Here is a 21,282-nt window from a genome sequence, read left to right as displayed (position 1 = left end):
TCACTCTGCCAACATATGGCGTTCATCATGGCCTACTATACCTGCAGGATCTGCCACTGCTGGCCTCAGAGGGACCACACAGAGCTGCTTGAGCAGCAATCCTGTGTTGATGAAAAATCCTGACAGCCAAACAGCTACAATCCAGCCTTACATCACTACTGCACCCCCGAACTTTCTGCATGGAGAGTTCAGATGGGAATGGATTTTTAACAGAGGCCACTGTGTTAAAGGGCATAAGGTATCCCGCACCAGCTCTGAAATGGCTTCCTACTCAGCCTGTGTGGATACCACTGTGGCCCCCTGAGAAAGAGAAGCTAGATGCCCTAAAATCATTAGTACAAGAACAGCTAGCTCAAGGACACATAGAACCACCTATGAGCCCTTGGAACACCCCATATTTGTTGTAAAAAAGAAATCTGGTAAATGGAGGTTGCTCCATGACCTAAGAAAAATCAATTCTGTGATGGTGGGCATGGGAGCTTTGCAAGCTGGTGTCCCTTATCCTACAATGATATCTGCCTCCTGGAACATCCTGATTGTGGACCTGAAGGATTGCTTTTTCACTATTCCACTGCACCCAGACGGTACCCCGAAGTTTGCCTTCCATTAATAACACTGCACCAGTGCAATGCTACCAATGGTGAGTTCTTCCCCAAGGCATGAGAAACAGCCCTACAATCTGTCAATGGTATGTTGCACAAGCACTCTCATCAGTGAGAGAACAGTTCCCAGGGGCCTACTGTTATCACTGCATGGATGACATTTTGATTGCAACCTGAACAAAAAAGGAACTCTCACAGATTCAGCCAAGCCTGTTGCAAGCGTTAAAAACATTTGAGCTGCAGGTAGCACCAGAGAAGGTGCAGCAGCAAGCACCCTGGAAATATTTGGGACTCAAAATAATGAACCAAACTGTTCAGCCACAAGCAATTCAATTTTCAACCAAAATTGAGACTCTAAATGATGCACAAAAAACTTTTGGGTACTATCACCTGGGTCAGATCATATCTAGGATTAACCAATTCACCCTTATTTGACCTCCTAAAAGGTGATCCTGAATTAATTTCCCCCAGAAAATTAACCCCAGAGGCAAAAGCTGCTCTTGAAACAGTGGAGCAAGCTATCACAAACAAACAAGTCCACCGGTATGCCCAGAGGTGTGTATCACTGTGTTAATTATTATTGTTAACTTTCATCCTACTGGTATTACTGGAGAATGTAATACACATTGGCCTGACCCTTTGCACATTCTGGAGCGGGTGTTTTTACCTCACCAGCCAAAAAAGACCCACTGTCTTTGAGCTAATTGCACAGTTAATCATCAAATGTCGTCACAAATGTCATTTACAATTGAATGCTAGAGATCCTTCACAAATTATTATTCCTGTGACACGAGAGCAGTTTGAATGGTGTTTTGGTAACTGTACAGCCTTGCAAAATTTTTCAAGACAAATCACTTACCACTTACCAAACCATATATTACTAAAGTTAAGCGGCAAAACTGCACTGTCTCTGAAACCTCTAAATAGCCGAACACCCGTAAAAAGTGTTACAGTGTTTACTGACGGTTCTGGGAAAACAGGAAAGGCCATTGTGAAAGAGGAAGGTGGGTGGCAAACATTGGAGGGATATGAGAACGGATCACCTCTAATAGTAGCGCTACATGCTGTAGCTATAGCTTCCGAACGTTTTCCCCACGCTCTGCTTAGCATTGTAACTGATTCTGTGTATGTGGCTGATATCACACAAAGACTAGACCAAGAACTACTAAAGGAAAATGATAATGCACAACTATTTAACTTAGTAAAAACTCTATTCCATACTATCCAAGCCAGAACTTGCCCTTATTACATCCTACACATCAGGAGTCACACAAATCTACCAGTTTTTATCACAGAGGGCAACACCAGAGCAGATATATATGCTAGCTAGCCCTGCTTGAACAGCACCGCAACCAGATACACTAACACAAGCAAAGGCATCACACAATTTTTTCCATCAAGGTGTTTGAGCCTTACAGCAGCAATTTCAGCTGTCAAACACAGAGGCTCGTAATACTGTTAGCACCCGTGCTGACTGCCAAGGTCACACTGCACCACTGCAGACGGTGGTAAATCCTCGTGGACTGTGTGCTTTGCAAATCTGGCAAACCAATGTCACACACATCTCTGAATTTGGCCATTTAAAATATGCACATCTCAATTGATACCTTTTCATCAGCAATATGTGCTACAGTACACACAGGAGAAAAAGGTCAGGATGCCATCGCACACTGGCGATCAACTTTTGTGGCTTTCAACATCCCTTGCTTCATCATAACAGACAATGGCCCTGCATATACTTCACAGAAAACTAGACAGTTTCTACACCTCTGAGGTGTGTCACACCAAACTGGTATTCCCTATTTAGCAACTGGACAGGCCATTGTAGAAAGGGCACATGACACTTTAAAATGTATCTTAGATAAACAAAAAAGGGGAATGTGTGGTGAAACCCCACAGAGCAGAGTAGCAAAAGCTGTTTACACTTTGAAGCATTTAACAATATTGGAAAAATCCCAGAACCCAGTTATTTTAAATCACTTTTTATCACTACAATCATCCTGTGATATTCAGCTTGCCCAAGGTAATGGTGAAAGACCTCCTCACCAATACATGGGGGTGGTCCTTGGGAACTTATTACCTGGGGACGGGGATATGTGTGCATTTCAACGGACATTGGAACATGTTGGATACCTGCCAGATGTGTCCAGCCTGCACTACGTCCTGCTTGGGACTACAGGCAGCATCCTCCTGATAACCCCTCAACAGACATCACAGAGCTGTGTATGGAACAGTAACCAGAACAATTGTTCACCTACCTCATGGAAATCTGGGACTCTTGAAGTGACAGTTCATATAAGGACTTCATTTGTTTACAAATTATTTTTCCTGTTTACAAGCTGTTTTTTCTGTTTACAGATTGTTTGTCTAGAAGTTGGGTTTTTCTCTAACAGTTCTAAGGGTTAAATAGTTTCTTGTTTTTAGAGTTAAGTTGTAACTTGTAACTATAAGTAGGCTAACAACCTGTGGCATGTTAGCCTGAAGGATGGTGATCTCACCTAACAGCTCCTGGAAGTGAGTGCTGCAACTTCAAGTGGTACATGGAACACATCGCTAGCTGGGGAAGCTAGGCTTGTCAAATTAAGTAAAAGGCCTCATTCACATTTTGGACCCACACCATTGGTCCTCAAGTGCCAAATTGGAGCCAGTGAAATCAGCACTAACTAAAACTGTGCCGAGCAGGAGCAGAAGGTTTTAAAAAACTGCAAGTCTAGGTGAAATTTAAAATTAAAGTTCCAAACATAGCAAAAAGATTGTAATTAATACAGAAGAACATGTTTTCAGACTACACTGCCATCTTTAATCTCTGATCAAATAGTACTACAGATGCTACAGAGATAGAAAAGGGCAAAAAACAGGAATTAGTCTAATCCATCAACACTAAAAGCTTGGGAAAAGACCAGCACAAACCACAATGTAGGTCAAAAAATATGCCCATAGAGAGGGAGTGGGAAGAAAAGCAGGTATGGAAAGAAAAAGTTTTAAATGCCTGCATCACTGCTCTTTCTTTCTATGGAAGAAGATGTACCTGAAGTAATGAATACACTCTGTCTTGTGGCGATGAGCATTACAGATTTACAACAGAGGTAGAAAGCAATTAGATGAATTGTGGGACCTTTTATTACCAATTGCAGGACCTTTTATTACCAATTGCAATTTCATGGCAGGGTTATTATTTATTAAATACAGAAGCAGACAGTTGAATTCTTACTGCTCTTTGCTTTAATTCCACTTATAAAAAGGCTGAAGAAATTACAGAAAGCAGAGTAAAAGTGCTCTCTGCAGTAGCAGGCTGCTTTCTCACTGCCTTCATATGGATGCACACATACACAGAGAGAGAGAGAGAGAGAGAGAAAGTCATTGTATGGAAGTGGAACAAGTTACACCCAATTTCCCTTTAAAAAGCCTAAGGTAGAGTAAAATAAATGCACTGTACTGCTATCGTTACTGCACCTGAAGAGAAGTTTGGACAATGTAACACCCTCAAGTACTGAAGTTCATTTTTTTACCATCTCCAGAAAAATATACACTTTACCACCTGCTCTCACATACAAAACCAGTGTGCAAACAGAAAATAAACAAATGAAATGACATGACCCAGGTCAGAATTACTATATGGGTGGAGGGAAGAAGATAATATTTGCCATAATACACAATTGCATCCCATGTCATCTCCATGAAGGAAGATTATGTATATTTTCAGGCAGCAAAAGGGATGGGCTATTCAAACCCCAGCAGTTTTGTGCCAGCACTTATTTTGAATTCACTGAACTGCAGAGCAGTGGAAAGGAAGAGGAGCCAGAAAGAAATGAAGAAATACCCACTGAAGAAACTGTCTCAGCATGGCTCAAATTTCTAAGGTGTTGTTCATGCTTATCTGTCACCTCATATTGGCACAAGCAGGGAGTTTAATAACTTAGTTTGCCAGAAAAACAAGTGCCATAAAAAATTTCTTTTAATTTTTTTTCATTAGTGTTTGGCAAATAATAATAGAAAAAGATTTAGCAGGAGCAAAAAAATATGTATAAAATTTCTGTAAAATATCTTTTGATTATAAAAAAGTAGTCTTCTGCAAGCCAGCTATTTTTAGACTATAATGTAGATATAGATTAATCTGGTGTGATACAAACCTTCATTTCCAAAATAACATAGTCTTTTGCTAATATATTTTTCAGGCATACTTCTTTGTATGTTATCTGATATTCCTTAGCAGTACATTGATGTTCCTGATCACACTATGAAATATATTTTCATAAAAAATGTGGACATGAACTGCTATCGTTTCCATTTCTGCACAAATAAAACTGTTCAATTATGGTTTCAATCCAATGAAGAAGTGAAACAGGACTGCCTCATATGCTGACTTGAACACAGAAAGCACAGTTCAAAGAAACAGGACTGTCTAAAGAAAAAAACAAAACTTAGCAACCAGTTTAAGGTTGTGGATACAGTTGATATAAGTGTTCACATCCCCAGTGACCACACGGGCAGCAAATTCTAACTAGGCAAATAAACTCACACCAGTATTTTTATGTCCCCACGTTTTGAGACTATTGTGTCTCTTAGATCATTCACATTTGATTAAGGTGACAATGATGTGGATGTCTCATGCTAATGATTCTTTGCTCACCATTGTAAATGTGAGTATTATGATACAAATGCTTGGAGAAATGTGAACTAGGGCATTGTTTTTGGAGTGGGCATGATTACCCTCATGGTGGCATTGCACACAGGCAGCCCTCATGAGCTAGCTGAGGACAGCTGCTTTATGCACAGTAGACCAGCAGCACCAGATCTTCATGCAAATAAATTCCCTCAGCCCTTTTCAGCTCACAGGTTGTGCCCAAGCATTTGAACAGCTGATCTGGCTTGCTACTTTTGGGAGGTAAGCTGTGGATTCTTTTCACATATGCGTATATGTATAAGCAGAGATGATTTACTGTCTATACAGATAAAATAACATCTCCTTTAGTTAGCTGAGAAATTTCCAGTGCTTGTCCAAACATACCTCTGAAACAGGTAATATTGTTCTTGTACTAAAGGAATACAGGATAAAATAATAAGTATCATCTAGGAAGCAGGAGTGCGAGAAGTTTCAAGTGCATAACAGTGGTGTGGGCGGAATATATGAAGTAGCAAATTAGTAGCTAATTTGCTAAAGTCATTAGAAGCAAACCAGAAATCAGTGTGGGAGACATTTGTTGCACCTGCTGCTCAGAGCTAAGTTTTCAGAACTTTTAAAAATACCAAAATTGCTGAAGAGTTCCTTAGGTTTTATCTTTGGAACAGAAAGAAAATTGGAAGGGAAAAAAATTATTGTTATGCATCCACATGTATCAAGCCAGTGAGAGATTAAACGAAGGAAAAGGAAAATGTCTCTACACTCAAAGCGTTCAAAGCTTTTGTAGCACAATTTGCTTCAGGAGAAAATAATGTTTTCTGTGGTTATGAACATGCAAAAAAGATTCCAGACTTTATATGAACTGCTGCTCGGGGATTAGATGAGGATTTAATATCTTTCTCAGAGAAAGGATTAATTAAAATCTGTCTTCTTTGGGAAGGTGATGAGCAAAATAATTTCATATGCATATAGAGCTTTTGAATTTTTCCTCTACAGAAATGAAATGTATTTGGTGACTTCTCATTTCATATATTTTTCTTCTAAATAAGGAATAATTTTATATTTTTATTCATAGGACTAGCTGAAGGGATTTTAACATGCTTTCAAAATGTCAAAAAAATTGAATCATGGGAGTCTCCTTTAGAAAACTTTGAAAATCTACTGTTAGGAGCTGAGGAAATACTGCTTAAACATCAATAAGAATCTGTCCTTCTGCTACATATTTCACCACACTTAACAGTGAAATTGGTTAGAAAGTCTACTGGCTAGTGATAGACCTAATTTCATTTTTAATTTCATGATCATATTGTGAAAAGTTTTATTTCTCTTTCCACAAAAGGCCTCAATTGTCATCAAAAAGCTGAAGCGTGCACACACACAATTGGTTTTTGTTTATTTGCAGACCTTAGCAGCTGGTGTTTTAGAGAACTTGGATAAAAATCCAAGTAATCTGGCCCTGCCTCAGGGTGTGAAACTTTGGAAATGTCTTTCACCACCTTGAGAAAGGAATGTCACAAATTAGAGCATCTCATAGGATACCTGCTGGTGCCTGGCCCCCTCCATTCTTTCTCTCTATAAAACAGCAATCCATGACAGTTTCAGCAAAAAAAAAAAAATATTAAAATCTTCCATCATTTGTTTCATGATAGAAATGCCAGTAGACATGTCTGAATTCCCTCCAGCACTGATGTGAAAGAAATAGATATTCTACCGAACAAATGTAATTTTAAAAAATGTGAAAAATATTATTTTTGAGCCATCAAGTGTGAAAAAGCTATGATTCTTAACTTTTTAATCAAAATTAACCTTCCCTTTTATGAGAAGTTTGACACCTGTGATCCTTTAACTGTACTCTTTTTTAAAATGAAATATCTGGCAAATTTACATAAATCTATATATACATACATACATACACACACACATACATACATACATATATATATATATACACACACACAAACACACATATATATATATATGTATGTATGTATGTATGTATGTATATATATATATGTATATAGTATAAGTTTAAATTACTCAGGCTAAATTTCAGGGCTTCCTGTACTGAAAATCATTGACACACAATGAATGGATAGTTTAAAAACAAACAAACAAACAAACAAAAACCTAAAAGAAACCTAAGCACAACCATGCAAACAACAAAAAAACCCCAAACCAAAATAAAATTAAAAAAAAACCAAACCCTGAGCACACAAAAATCTGTGTAATAGGTGCATAACCCATACCAGAAGTGTAGGAAAGTAAGAAGCAATGAGTGACAAACTGAAAGTAAGATCTAAAGAAGCAAACAAAAACAAAGGCTCTACTGGAGAACTTTACATATTTTCTTATACATCTTCTGTCCTTAAAAGTCTGGGACGTCAGTTGGACTTTTTTGTCTTTCATCTCATCTTTCATAAAATCCAATTTTGATCTTGTCTTTAATAAAATCCAGTCTCACTTCTTCAGTCCCAACATGCATGAAGTCTGAGGCAAAGGCTTGTCTGCTTCTGCTGCCCTGTTTGATGAGCATCAGTGTCCCTTGCTCAGGTGGTCAAGGTCCCTGCCCTGCATCAGAGCACAGGTAAGGCCAAAAAAAGCAGGTGATCGTCCTCCTGATGAGCACACTCCAGTAATTACCAAGGAGTACAGCATCTCTTGGATGGAGCAGGGAACAGACTTGGATGATCTGGTCTACTGATTTAAACATGGCTCAACTTCAAGGAGTGTTTGCCTGAACTTTATAAGGCAGTCTTAGGCCATATGTTTATCACAGATTCAAGGAGCTCAAGAAAGGATTGATGGCCTGCAATTTTGCAGTCTCTGCATGGTCCTGTAAGATTAATATAGATTAACTGTCTGAGCATTAAATATTTAATGTAATAAAAAGTTTTCTTAAAGGTATGGAAGTGTAACTTGATCCTGCATTTTAATTATACTTAAAAAAAGTCCAGTCAACATCTAATTTGTTCTGTTCAAATCCCAACATGGTCCAAAGATAAATCTCTTCTGTTTGGAGAAGAAGAGAGAGTCAAAGGAGAAGATAAAATAATTAGGCATAGCTGAATTTAAAATCACTGTTCCAGACTATCAAATAGATTAGACTTCAAAGACAGAACAGTAAATTATACATATGTATAATAGATATATACAAGTTCTCATTCCATTTTTGTAATTGAAAAAAAATTATATATATGTTTTATTAATTCATCCCTGACTCTCTAGATACTCAGTACTAGGTCAGCAATTGCATTAAATAAGTTATAGTGAAATCTTTCTGGTACCTGCCCAAAATTAACCTAAGCCTGTACCATATCATATCCTTAGCTCTGTCTTGCTGAGACTGGGTATGCATTTCACCTTCTGTACCTTTTCTCCTACACTACTTTTTGGAATAGTGCTAATAAATTATGAGAACACAAGGTATGAGCTCACTCATAGTGAAATGAAAATAGAAAATTTCAGCCGTGTTGCTTTAGGTCAGGTAACAGTTTTTTTTAGTTTAATTACAAGTAGATGAAGCCAAAATATTTCAAAACTTGTAAAATGAAGAAAATTAAATATTCCACAGAGAAAGTGCTGAAGTTGAAATTTCTCTGACCTGTTATTTTAGCTGAAAGTCTTTGCTAATTTGAACACTGCTTGTGAAAGCAAAAACACCATTAAAATTTTATCACATTGGCCACTTACTGGTTCTTAGTGGTTTGCCTGCAGACAAACCCAGATCTTATCTGCATGTCATCACTTAAGAGCAACACCCTTCATTTCAGGTCAGAGGCAGAGTATTTTTCCTCCTCTCCTCTGTTCCTTGTATCAACCAAGCTGGTAGGTAAGAAGAGCTGGGTAACAGAGAGGGACCATCCTCCTGCCTTTCTCACCTGGGCTCAACCCCTTTGCCCAAGTATAACACAGCTCACCTCCAGTCCTGGGTGTCCCCCAGGAGCCTCAAGTTTCCCAGCTGAGGGAAAGTTAGGGATATAGTTCCAATGGCATGTAGGTTAAGGTTTTGGCCACTACCTTCAGCATCAATGTAGTGACTGAGTTTTAAAATGCTTTTATATAGCAGAGACCATTAAACCACAGAATGCCCCTCCTGAACACTATAAAGTGGATAAATAATGAGTTCAGCTATCAGTGGTTTCTTCACCTTCACTGCTGCCTTGCAAATGGAAGAATGAACTCAACAATTTGACACCAGCAATTAAAAGGAAAGAGGTGAGCAACAGTTAATTTTACAGCATGCAGCGACCTGAAAGCCACCCAAGGTAATACCTGCTAGTGGAGCCAGGTTATAAAGTGACCACATTGCCTGAGTGGCCACCTTCTGGTAATATACTTCACTTCATAAAGACTCCTCATTAATTAACACATTTGCATTTGATTTCTGATGGCAGGGTTTCAGCTGCAGCAGGACAGACTCTCTGGGGGCAGAGAACGTGCTTGCAGGAGCAAACAAACCAAATACACTGAAGGAGGTGAATTGTCAGGCTTGCCCTGGTGTATATCCCCTACACCTGTGCAGTGGGAAAAAGGCTGCTTGTGACTAGCATGATTTTAAAATGAAGCTTCACACATCTTGACACCTACCTTTCTTCTGGAGACCAAAGCAAATGTGATTTTTTTTTTCCCATTTCACAGTGAAAGCTTAGTTTGTTCCTCAACCTGAAGAAACAAGATGAAATTTCATTTGTGCACAATCATTGTGCCATGATTATATTTAAAAAATCAATAGACAGAGCTGTCCTATGGCCTGCCTTTATTGTAAAGTACATTGATGCTACCAAAACCAACTTTCCCAGAAGCCCACTACCACAATACAGCTGAGCAGTTTCTAGCATTTTACAGTATCATGACATTTTTCCCCTCCAGATGGCTTTCCAAAGTCCACTTTAACTCCATGCATTCTCTGAAAATTAAGCACATGGTACAGGGTCTGCATTTTATAAGGAAGAAATCAGCTGCTCCCTATGTGTGAGGCATCATGCTTGTTTTCAAACTCAGGTGGAATTTTGAGGACAAATCCAGCATACAAAAACCAGCTAAACATTGATGGGTTGTTTTGAAAAGCTAATAGAGGCTTGACAGACCATCAGTGACAGCAGAAAGAGCAGGTACTCCATAGTTTTACCTGTGAAAAAGATAAAGGACAACTATCTCTGCTGATGTTTAAAAATCAGCAACAGCACTCATCCTCAGTATCTCCAACAGAAGCCCTACATGCTGCCCATTGGAACCAGAAGAAAATACTCCAGAGATGCAGAAGACAGCAGGGTGGGTTTCTCAAGGTGATTACAGGTTACTGACACAGCGATCCTGGTGGTTCCAGATGGTTCCAGCCAAAACTTGAAAGAATGACACAGCTGACAAATTACATAAAGCTCACCACAGTATGTCACACTACTGCACACCTAGTCCTCCCATATCATTGAATTTTCCACTGTCTTGTATCCATGGGCATACCTACACTTTCAAGTATTTCCAGCTGCTGCACAGACATGTTTCATTATCCTGGCTAGAAATGGAGGAAGATAAAAAGCAGGATTTCTAGCTCATGGAAACTTTCTTCCCTTCACTCCCCAAGTGCCTATTCTTCCACTTCCTGTTTCCAAACTCTTTTACAAATTGACAAACCAAAGATCTGACAGGGCTCTTCAGTGAGCAGCTGTCTGTTGAGAGCCAAAAGTTAATGAGCTTTCGATTTCCTGAACTCAAACAGAGACACTGCAAGCTCTGGCATGGCTCTGCTGGAACTGCCTGAGATTCAGAAAACACACACTAAGCCTGATGTGTGCGAGATCCAGTACTTCAAATAAATCACTGTCTTTTAATAAAAGAGAATCGTACCTTCTACTTTACTAGCAGCTGTTTGTCCAGTTCTACCTGTCAGTCAGTAATGATCCTTTTTACGGTCCATAAGACGTCAATGCCATAAAAGTCAGTGTCTCCTAAACCAGGGGTTTGCTGGAAACATATTTTCATCTATAGATCCTACTCAGTGCAGTAATAAACCAGCTTTGTCAGAGCAATTACGAACTCACAAGAGGACTTTGCATGGCTGTTCTCCATCAGCCCATGTGACACCCAGCTAGGAGAGCAGAGAGCACTGATTTCAGCAGGTAAGATCCACATGTATTGTGACAGAATACAGAGGTGCTTAGAGCAAAGATCTTAAAAGTCAGAAAACAAAATGACGGAAAACTTGAGCTAACTGAGCACTTTTTCATGCTGCTTAAACTTCATCTACATTTACGTATTCTCAGCTGCAAGAAACTTAAAACTTGCAGCCCCTCCTTTAGGTGTAGGTAAGCATCAGAGCATTAGCACACTACAAGATGAATTCTCCATCCAGAAAATCTATGTAATAGACAGGGGCAAAGCAGACAAGTCTATCATCTCTTCAGTAAACGGTCCAAACTTTAAAGGTCTGAATCATTTGCAGCTATAAAACAACTGTTCAGTGTTTTCAAATAGCTATAGCAACCATCATTATTCAATAACACATCTTCCCTTAGCAAAAGAGGAAAAAATAGAAGCATAGAAGATATATGATATATAATGTGCATAGAAGATATATGATATATAATGTGAACATTATTAAGTACCTTATTTAAGCATTAATCTTTAACCTTCACAAACTTTGTGACAGCATACAATGATAGTTGCTGGAGGAAACTCTTTTTTCATATTCACACAACGGCATTATTTATAGCAGCCATGCACATCTGAACAACAAAGGAGCAGGAAAGGTAGTGATGAAAGATGCATTGTAACAAGCAATAAATCATACAGCACTGAATCATTGAATGCTAAAGAAAGTGAAACTACCTGAAAATAACACTGTGATTTAGCAAAAGTCCTTTAAGATGTTCTTAATGCTAAGTACATATTTGTTTCTTACTCATGTAGTGAACTTTCATTCAGAATTAAGTATGTTCTTAAATGTTCTGCAGAGTCAGGATCTAAAGGAAGATGACATTTTTGGTGATTTCCGTCCAAGTCTACTGGATAAACAATGTTTTCAGGGAAATTCATAAAGCCATCAAACACATAGGCACATCTCAGTTGATAACAACAAATATCACTGACAAAATAAACTCTATTAACATTCCTTTCAGATTGCATAAGTGGTATTCCTGTAAGCATTCATTTTTCACCTTCCAGTAAAGTGCTTTTGCTCATGAAAAACTGCTTTAGGAGACTTAAATATATCTAAAAGCTGTTACAGATAAGCCATTCTTCTTTACCCATCATTTTCATGCCTTTCTAGGGCAACAATTCAAGACAGTCAGGAATGAAACATTTAATTTATACATTCGGTCTCTATCTTTGCAGACTGCCTGTGATTTCATATGTGTGGAATTCTTTATGTGTATTGTGTGTGTGCATTACATTTGTTTTGCTTTAAATAACATTTAAGCATCAATCTTAAATTCTCTAAGAATTCTCCATAATCATAATTTTCATTAAAAAAGCTTTGTTCATCAAGCCATGAGGATCTGGTCTTTACAGTATTTGGCACAATTATTTTATACAAATAATTACTTTTTCACTAATTTAAGGCAAAAACTTGTAATAGTAAAAATGATCAGAATCTTAGGGCATGTGGCCTATGCAAAGACAAAAGAGAACATTTTAATCAGGAGAGGAAGTGAGTGAAGAAAGACATGGAACCAGTCTTCAAATCCATCAGTGTGGGAAGGGATATGACATGAGGGACACAAATTGCATCAAGGATTAAGGTGGACATAGGGACAAAAAAAATTTCTCTAGTTATAAGGCAATGGAAATCTCTGAGACAGGTTGCCTGGGGATGTAATGTAAGCCCATCCCAGGGGTTTTTCTAGTTCAGTTAATGAAACATCCATCAAAAAGAGTTTAGGAATAAATTTTTCTTGCCATGAGGATAGGAGACATGTCTCTTGACATGTGGTTCATCCATTTTTTGTAGGTTTTTTTTTTTTTTTTTTTTTTTTTTTCTAATTCCAGGGTAAAATTTAAATAGAAATTAATAGAGAAAGGAAAGTGGAGGAAAAATCATGCTAGTTTCTTTATGCCAGACTGAAGAGACAGATGCTACTTTGTTCTTGGGGAGTCGTGGCTCTTCAGTGTACCCCTTAATGATGCACACATTTTTATCACCTCAGCAATACGAATCAGCTGCCTAGATGTCCTGGAGTGTACAAAACACCCCACAGGGTTGGCACAGGCTGAGATATTTCCAGCAGATAACCTGACAGGCCTCCACAGCCACTAGGTAATTTCCATTTATTAAGATAAATGCAAAAACACCTCCTGTGTGTTACTGGAGGCCTGCTCCCTGCTCAAAAGGGACCATAGGGGTTTCCTTGCCATTTTCATATACATACACATATATATATAAGTTTTAGCTTAGCAAAACTAGCAGCTGCTGCTGGTCTTTGGTGATGTAAGGTGATATATCTGACCGTGGGAAGCAATCTTTGATACAGAGAGCATCCTCACTCATTAAATTAGTTTCAGCTTGAGTCTGTAATAATGTGACAGCATCTTTGCAATGAAAGCCTTTTTACTCATACTCCCTCTTTAAATGCTGAGAATCCAAGCAGCTGCAGAGGTCAGCATCAAAGTGTGAGTCATAAAATGAGTTTCAGACTCAGTTATATAATGAATCCGAGCACACAGCCTCCTTCGCACAGAAATAAAGCAGAACTCTATGAATCAAATGAGAAATGGCCAGAAGGAGAAAATGTTTTCTGGTCTTTGATGTAAGTCACTGGTATTTTTCAGTTTGAAGACCCCATAAAAGTTTCCCAGTGAAGCTGTGTACTGTCTTCAGTGAATTTCAGCCTCTGCTGATAGCTTTGCTTTGCTTAGTACTCCCACTGATCCCTTAGAAGTTGAAGAACACAGGTATATGTGAATTCCTTAAATTCAGTGAAGTTTAAAAGGGAACAAAAATTATGTCCTTCACAAGCCTGCCTGAAAATGTTTGCATTTACCTTGCTGTTCTGGTTGCAATTAAGGAAAGCGCATCCTGCTCCATAAGTAATCTGAAATGAACAACCTTTTCCCCTCAAAGACACAACACCTAAGGATGCAAGAATGGGTGTATTTCAGAGCAGAATTAGGTTCTAAGTAAGTTTTCTGTTGGCAGCTTTTCCTATAGTTTTATATTAAATTCATTTCAGAAGGTTTTTAGGCTACTATTCCAATATCAGCTGAAATCAGTGATCTTGATATTGATGTTAAAGAACAATAAAGACTAAGTAGTTGCAGGATTTACATGTTTTCAGTTTTCTGTGAACAATTAGCTAAAGACCAACGCACTCGGGGCAATTTTGCACATCTGCTCTATGCTAGGTACTTCTCTAGTTAACTCATTCCAGCTGCAATTACAACAAGCCAAATTTTAAAATTATTTCAGCAAAATTTGCTTCATTCAGTGTGCGAATCTATAGGACTTCGGCCACCAAAGCCCACAGCCTTGTCCACAACTCTAGAAAGAACCCAGAGCAGCATTCTGAAGAGCTTTTGCGATGAATAGAAAGGTTCACACTTCAACTATCAGACATTACCTCCCCACCAGTTGGTGCTTAGATCAGCCCATTACAGCGACACAACAGAAGTGATGTACAACACAACACGGCATGGTAGTTATTTTTACGTGCTCTGAACAGCTGCACAAAACAACACAGTGCAATGAGAAGACAATGAGATTTCCTGTGCCCTCATCTGGGGCTTTTTACCACCCATTTATTATTCATACCAAGCTGTAAAAATAGTCTGTGCTTGGCAGTCCTAACAGGATTGAAATTATCTAGGTGAAGTGACACTGTTATGAGCAGTTGACCTTCCTGCAAGGACATACCTTATGCATCTGATTTAAATTTAATAAATAGTGGTTTATTTTCCAATATGAAGAACATTATTGTAATTTTCTTCAGCTATACCTCAGGATACATTTTAAATGTGGTGCCATTTTATTTAAATGTTGCAAGCTATGTACATATTTGACAGTTTTCACCCAGAAGCAGCACAGAAATATTAGAGATCATTATAGAACTGTTTGATTTTTAGAGAGAATGTTGCTGATAGCAAAAATATGACAAGCCAGTAATGCTTATTTATTGAATTTCTCTGTCCTGCACTGAAAGGGACGTGCTTTCCTAATTCCTCTTCTGTCTTTAGCAATTCACTTCAAATTTACTCAATTTAGAGTTTTCCATTCACATACTGGGTCAAAATCTAAATAGAGCAAACTTCCATGTTCATATCCAAGCTGTAAATTCTATTTGAAAATCCTCCATGCTTCAACATGTGTTTTATGCTACCCAAAACCACTTCATCTCCTCCTTTCAAAAAAAGCAGCATATTTTAATCCATGACACCATCTAGATCTTCTCTCTTTATGCAAACTGCCTCATCCTTCTTCTGGATCTTTTCATGGATAAAGATTTGGATATTTTTCTTTTTGCTATTTTTTTTAACCTGCATCCCATAGGAGAACTAGAATTAAAATATTAATTACCTTCTAACAACAAAAAAAAGCTAAAGGGCCTTCTGAAATATATGGAAAACTTCCCAATAAATTCAGTAGGGTGACAATTCCATCCTGCAAAAAACAGCATATTTTCTAGTGCTGGTCCATGTATATGGTTTTAGACATACATGGATACATTTTTTTTCACTAGGTTTTACACATATATATCTTCCCTAATGTCTCCATCTACAATCAACACACAATTTGAATTTAAAACAGTAATAGGCACTGTAGAGAGAGAGATTAATTAACCATTCAAGAAATCCAACAAAACCCACCACTGAAGTATTTGGAAGCACCTTTTAATGCCACTTAATGTACTCTTAACAGATAAAACTCTGCCTGTCATAGATTCCCTCCTCTACCTCCACTCAGTCCATTTACTGCACGTTTCTGACATAACACTTCCTCTGATGAGACAGGGAATCATTTCTGTACTTGGACAGCTGTGAAAGGCATCTCAGCTGTGAAACTGTGAAGCATCTCAGCATGGACATCAGAAATTCCTACCTCTTAACCCTTGCCCTGCTACCATGCCACTGTTATACAGTTGGTAGTGGCCAAAGAAAGGTTTCCACAAGGGCACTGCAAGTAGGCAGGTACAGGGTTTTGAGCAGGGAAAGACAATTTCGGTATGATTTTGCTTTCCCAGAACACATACCAATTGCATAAGCTGCAGAGCTCTTCATCAAAGAACCTTTAATTTGCCCAGAAATACAACAGCACTGTTACTTCACCAGCTCATTGTGTTGCTTTCTATTGGTGCCCAATTGTCACCATAATAAATAATTTTCCAATTACAAACTATTACTTAGCAGAAATTAAAAAAAAAAAAAAAAAGATAAAAAGTTTGATTAATGTTATAACATTTCTAAATGTTTTATTTTTGCTATAGATTTTTGCACAATCCTGACAGTTTTTCTCTCCCTATCCTTGTGGCTAGACTATAACTGTTCGTTCACTGATCTTTCCAAAGAACAAGATGTACTGTTATTCAGCTTCCATTCTCCTATTCTGATCTCTTCCTTTCTGCAAAGTCAGACAGAGAGTAAGAAAGAGCACAGTGAAAACAGTATTGTCAGAAAAATGCAGTATATTTTAAAAATAAATTGGCATTTTTCCATTAATTTAAAAGCTATCTAGTCATAAGTTCAAAATTGAATCTAAATCTAATATCATGAAGCATCATCTTTCCAGTAGGTTTTCTAAACAGTCGTTTTATTTAGAAGTTTCAAACTGGAGATCATTTTAAGGTAATGTAAACCTACATAGCAATACCCTTCTGCAGAAAAGAAGCAAAAAATACCCACATGGATTCTGTCTAATCATATAATATTTCCAATATTTTTTCAAACAGAGTTTTTTCCAACACCTGTGTTAGCTTGAAAATATATTAAGAAGCACCTTTTATTATCAGGTTTTTACTATTCTATTTATTTTGGGGGCCTTTGGTTTTTACCTCTTTTCTTTTTTTCACTGTGTTCTTGGTTAACTGAAGGTGGGAATGCTTTTTAAACTAGTGTGTCACAGCAGTTGTCTTGCTCCTATTATTTTATTTGCTGAGATTCTTCATAAGATCAAACATCCAGACTATAACTACAAATATTTAATCTTTGTTTGAAAAAAAAAAAAAAGTAAAGTAAAAAAGAGTTGATTTTCTAAACTAAACTGACTTTTGTTGAGATAATACAAGAAAAGCTCGAGAAATTCTGATACTTTGATCCCTCAGATTGAATCATCAGGTTTCTGGTTTTTGAAGTGCTTTGCTCAATCCTGCTTCTAATGAAAGCCAGTATTTTTAATGAATGAGTAATAGGAATGACATTCCTATTACAGTGGAAGAAAACTTCCACTGAGTAGCCTTGGCAATGTAACTTTGGTTCAGTGTAACTGTAGAGCTTTATACCTTAGCTGATTAAAAGCTGATCTTCTCATGAAATCTTTAGGATATATGCAGAGTATTCAAGCTGCTCTGTATTGTAATGCAAATGAAGCTTAGTTAATGATAATGGAAACTGTGTTTTATTAAACCGCTACATAGTTTTCTCATTTTGCAAAGCAAATGCAAAATAAATATTTTGTCATGATTCTCTCCTTTTCCATCTCATCTAAATCCACTGCTATAAGCCAATCTGTCAGAAGGTAGTTTATTTATATGTTTGTTCAATCAATGGCACAAGAGAGAAATGTTAATGCTTTGCACTCCTTGCTACATTTCAATGGCAGTTCTCCTCTTTTAGGTTGCAACTCTACTAAATAGTTTTCAAGTGTTTTCAAATAAGGTTTGTCTGAGATGCGAGATACCCCTTCTCTTCCACGTGTGGAAGTTTTTTGGATATTTATTTTCTCTGCCCACTCATTTTAAATCTCTGACGTGAGATTTCAGCTGCTGCAATTGTCACTGCTTAAAGCTCCTGAATTTTGTCTCCTCTTCTGTTCAAGGGGACATCTTTTTATATAGCTCTAAATGCCAATCTGAAGTGTCAGATGCAACTTATTTGTCCTTCCAGGCAGCTCTTTTCCATCAATGGCAGGGAGCCAGAAGGGTGCACGGCTGCAACACCTCTCCCAGGACTGTTTCTAAAGACTGCTCAGAGACCATTCTGGCAAGACTTGTGGCCCATAGTGGACCCACCACACTGGAGCAGTCCATTCCCAAAGAACAGGACATCTAGAAATGCTCCATGCTAGAGAACTTCTTGAAGCACTGCAGCCTGTGGGAAGAACCCACGGTGATGAAGGTTTGTCTCCAGTAGGTGGAACCTTATATGAAATAGGGACAATAATAGAGGAGGAAGGTGTCAACAGACCACAATCCCCATTCCCCATTCCCATGTGACACTGGGGGAGTGAAGGGAGGTGGAAGAGTCAGGACTGAAGTTGAGCCAGGGAAGACTGAGGTGGGGAGTGGGGGGAAGGTGATTATGTTTAATTTCTCATTATCCTTCTTTGTTATTAACTGGCAGTAAATTAAATTGCTATTCCCCAAGGTGAGTCACCCATGAGAGTGATTGATAAGTGACATCCTTGTCCTTATCTCAACCCAGGAGTTTTTCTCATCTTATTTTCTCCTTCTGTTCTGCTGAGCATGGGGAACAAGTGAGCAGCTTGGTGGGCAAATGACAGCCAGCCGAGGTCAACCCATCACAGGCAGAGAGATGAGTGGAGAGTGGTTGGAGGGGTCCTGCTCTACCTGCTTTCATCTAGAGATGCATGGGACTCATTTTCTCCTTTTTGCTCTGAGCAGTACCTGCTAATCGTCGGTGTTCTAAAGCTTAGCTTGCTTGCTGTTAGTTACTTCGGACAACAAATTCAAAAATATAGGACCTAAGCAAATTGGTCCAACATAGGAAAATTCATTGAACAAACTGGTAAACATCAGCTATTCTTAATTAGAGTTCTTTTTCTTTTTTATGTGACTTTCTTTATACATCTATGAGTGTCCCTTAACACTGTAAGAAATATTTCCCTCCTCAGCTGCACTGGAAAGGACAAATTCCTCTAAGGTGGTGAAAGCACATGAAAGGTCAGCTGTATCCTGAGAGTTTGGGTTGCTCAGTGCCTTGTGTCCTGCAAAGAGACATTATAAGCTCAGATGTGCTAAGCATTTCATGTCCTTGAAAGAAAAGTAAGGGTCCTCCCTGTGTTATGACAAGTATTTCTGGACCATAAATATAGTTAAAATAACCTTTAATTTTGTGAGAGGCATCTGCACTTAAATTTTACTACGAATTTGGCAGAAACCACAGATCCAACCTGTCTCACATGCTGGTGTGCATGATTAAAGGGATGCAGGCTGGCCCAGCCAAGGAGGTGTGCTGCATTCCTACTTAATGTGTGTTACCGTTGCCAAGTAACATAAATTTAGTGCCGCAGTCAAATACTGCCATAAGTCAACAGTTACCCTCCAGCTAGGCATCAATCTTGAAATGAGTTGCTAAGATGCAAACATAACCTTTTCATCATTTCTCTGCAATGGAATATTGTTTCGTCCTTCCTATGTTCCTCTACTTCTTTCTCTTCCCACCAAGGTATGGGCAAAAGAATGTGACAAAAATATTTGCTGTCTGTCAGCAGCTTTTAACACTAAATGGTCTGTCATCATTTCTTTAACACTAAGTCAACAGTTATTACACTCAGTTCAAAGTTTTGGCATCTTGATTTGTAAACAGCTGGTTGAACCAGGAGTCAGAACTTCCAAGAATTTCCTTCCTTCTCCGGTCAACCAAACTGGCTGGGCTTACATGATACAAGACTGTGCAAGTTTTGAGTCTCGGATGTTCAGTGAGAAAACGTCTCTATAGTTCCTAGTGTACAATGAAGCTCAAGAGAAGCAGACAGGATGCTCTCTTTTCACCCAAAGCAAGCACAAGGTCACAAGCAAGCCCAGATTAAAAATTAAAAAAAAAAAAAAAATTTAAAAAGTAAGAAAAGGGAAAACCAAACTCCTTTCATGCTGTGCTGGTTCTGGCTTGGGCAGTTAATTTTCTTCACCGTGGCTGGTTATGGGGCTGTATTTTGGATTTGTGCTGAACACAGGGTTGATAATATAAACAGGTTTTTTAATTGCTTTTATTGCAGGGACTATACAGAGCCTTTTCTGCTTTCCATATTGCCACACTGGTTGGGAAGCTGAAATTTTTTTGAGCTGGAATCTCAAAATACACAAAGTTAATTTGGCTTCAATGAAAAGGTAAAGACATGTTTATTCTGTTAACTCTGTGAAAGTTATGCAAGGTTTGTTAAATGCCCTGAGAGCTTTCCATGGTGGAACTGCATAAGTGAAGGCCCCAGGAGCCATTTTACCTCTACCGAAGTAAAGGATGCAAACAGTTTCCACTGGAGAGCAATAAATGCCAGGATGTCTTGAGCCAGGATATCCAGAGGTTGGGATTATAAATAAGGGAGGAAAGAGTTCAGGTTTAGGTTTATTTAGGTTTAACAAAGATTTTAGTTAATTCATATTTAATGGATTCCCCATTCAACTAACAGATGGAAGTTAAAATGGAAATATTACAGGTTTTTGACTATTTTTAAACTTCAAAAGAAACAGACTTCAGCAACTGAAAATGTACCTGAGAAAATAGAAAACTTAAGGAGTCTGATACAACGTATTTTTTTATTTGCTCAGTTGTTTTACCCCTCAAAAAGACTCATAATACTGAATGGCAGCAACATATGCATATATAGCTGGACTAGACAGAATTTTTGGTAGTTGATATATCCAAGTTGCATCCTTCCAGCAGTAGCGTCAGAGACTTAGTGTCGCCTCTTGCTTATTGAGATTTGGTCCATCTGCAATGCATTGGCTGGATTTTTTTTAAGAGCATCGAGGTCTCTGTATAAAACTCATGAAATCTTAAAACTGAAAGAAATTTCAGTTCTTAAACTGTACTTTCAAGGTCAGCTATGTTTAACATTAATTCTGTGATGTCATTATTTTTGTTCTATGAGCAAAGGATGTCACTCTTTCATTTATGTATGTGGTAGACAAAATTTTGTGCTACCATTGCCCAAATTTTAGAGTATGACTACTATCT

This window comes from Vidua macroura, chromosome 1 (assembly GCF_024509145.1).
Source record: "Vidua macroura isolate BioBank_ID:100142 chromosome 1, ASM2450914v1, whole genome shotgun sequence".
Taxonomy (NCBI): Eukaryota; Metazoa; Chordata; class Aves; order Passeriformes; family Viduidae; genus Vidua; species Vidua macroura.
This window is presented reverse-complemented; position numbering follows the sequence as displayed.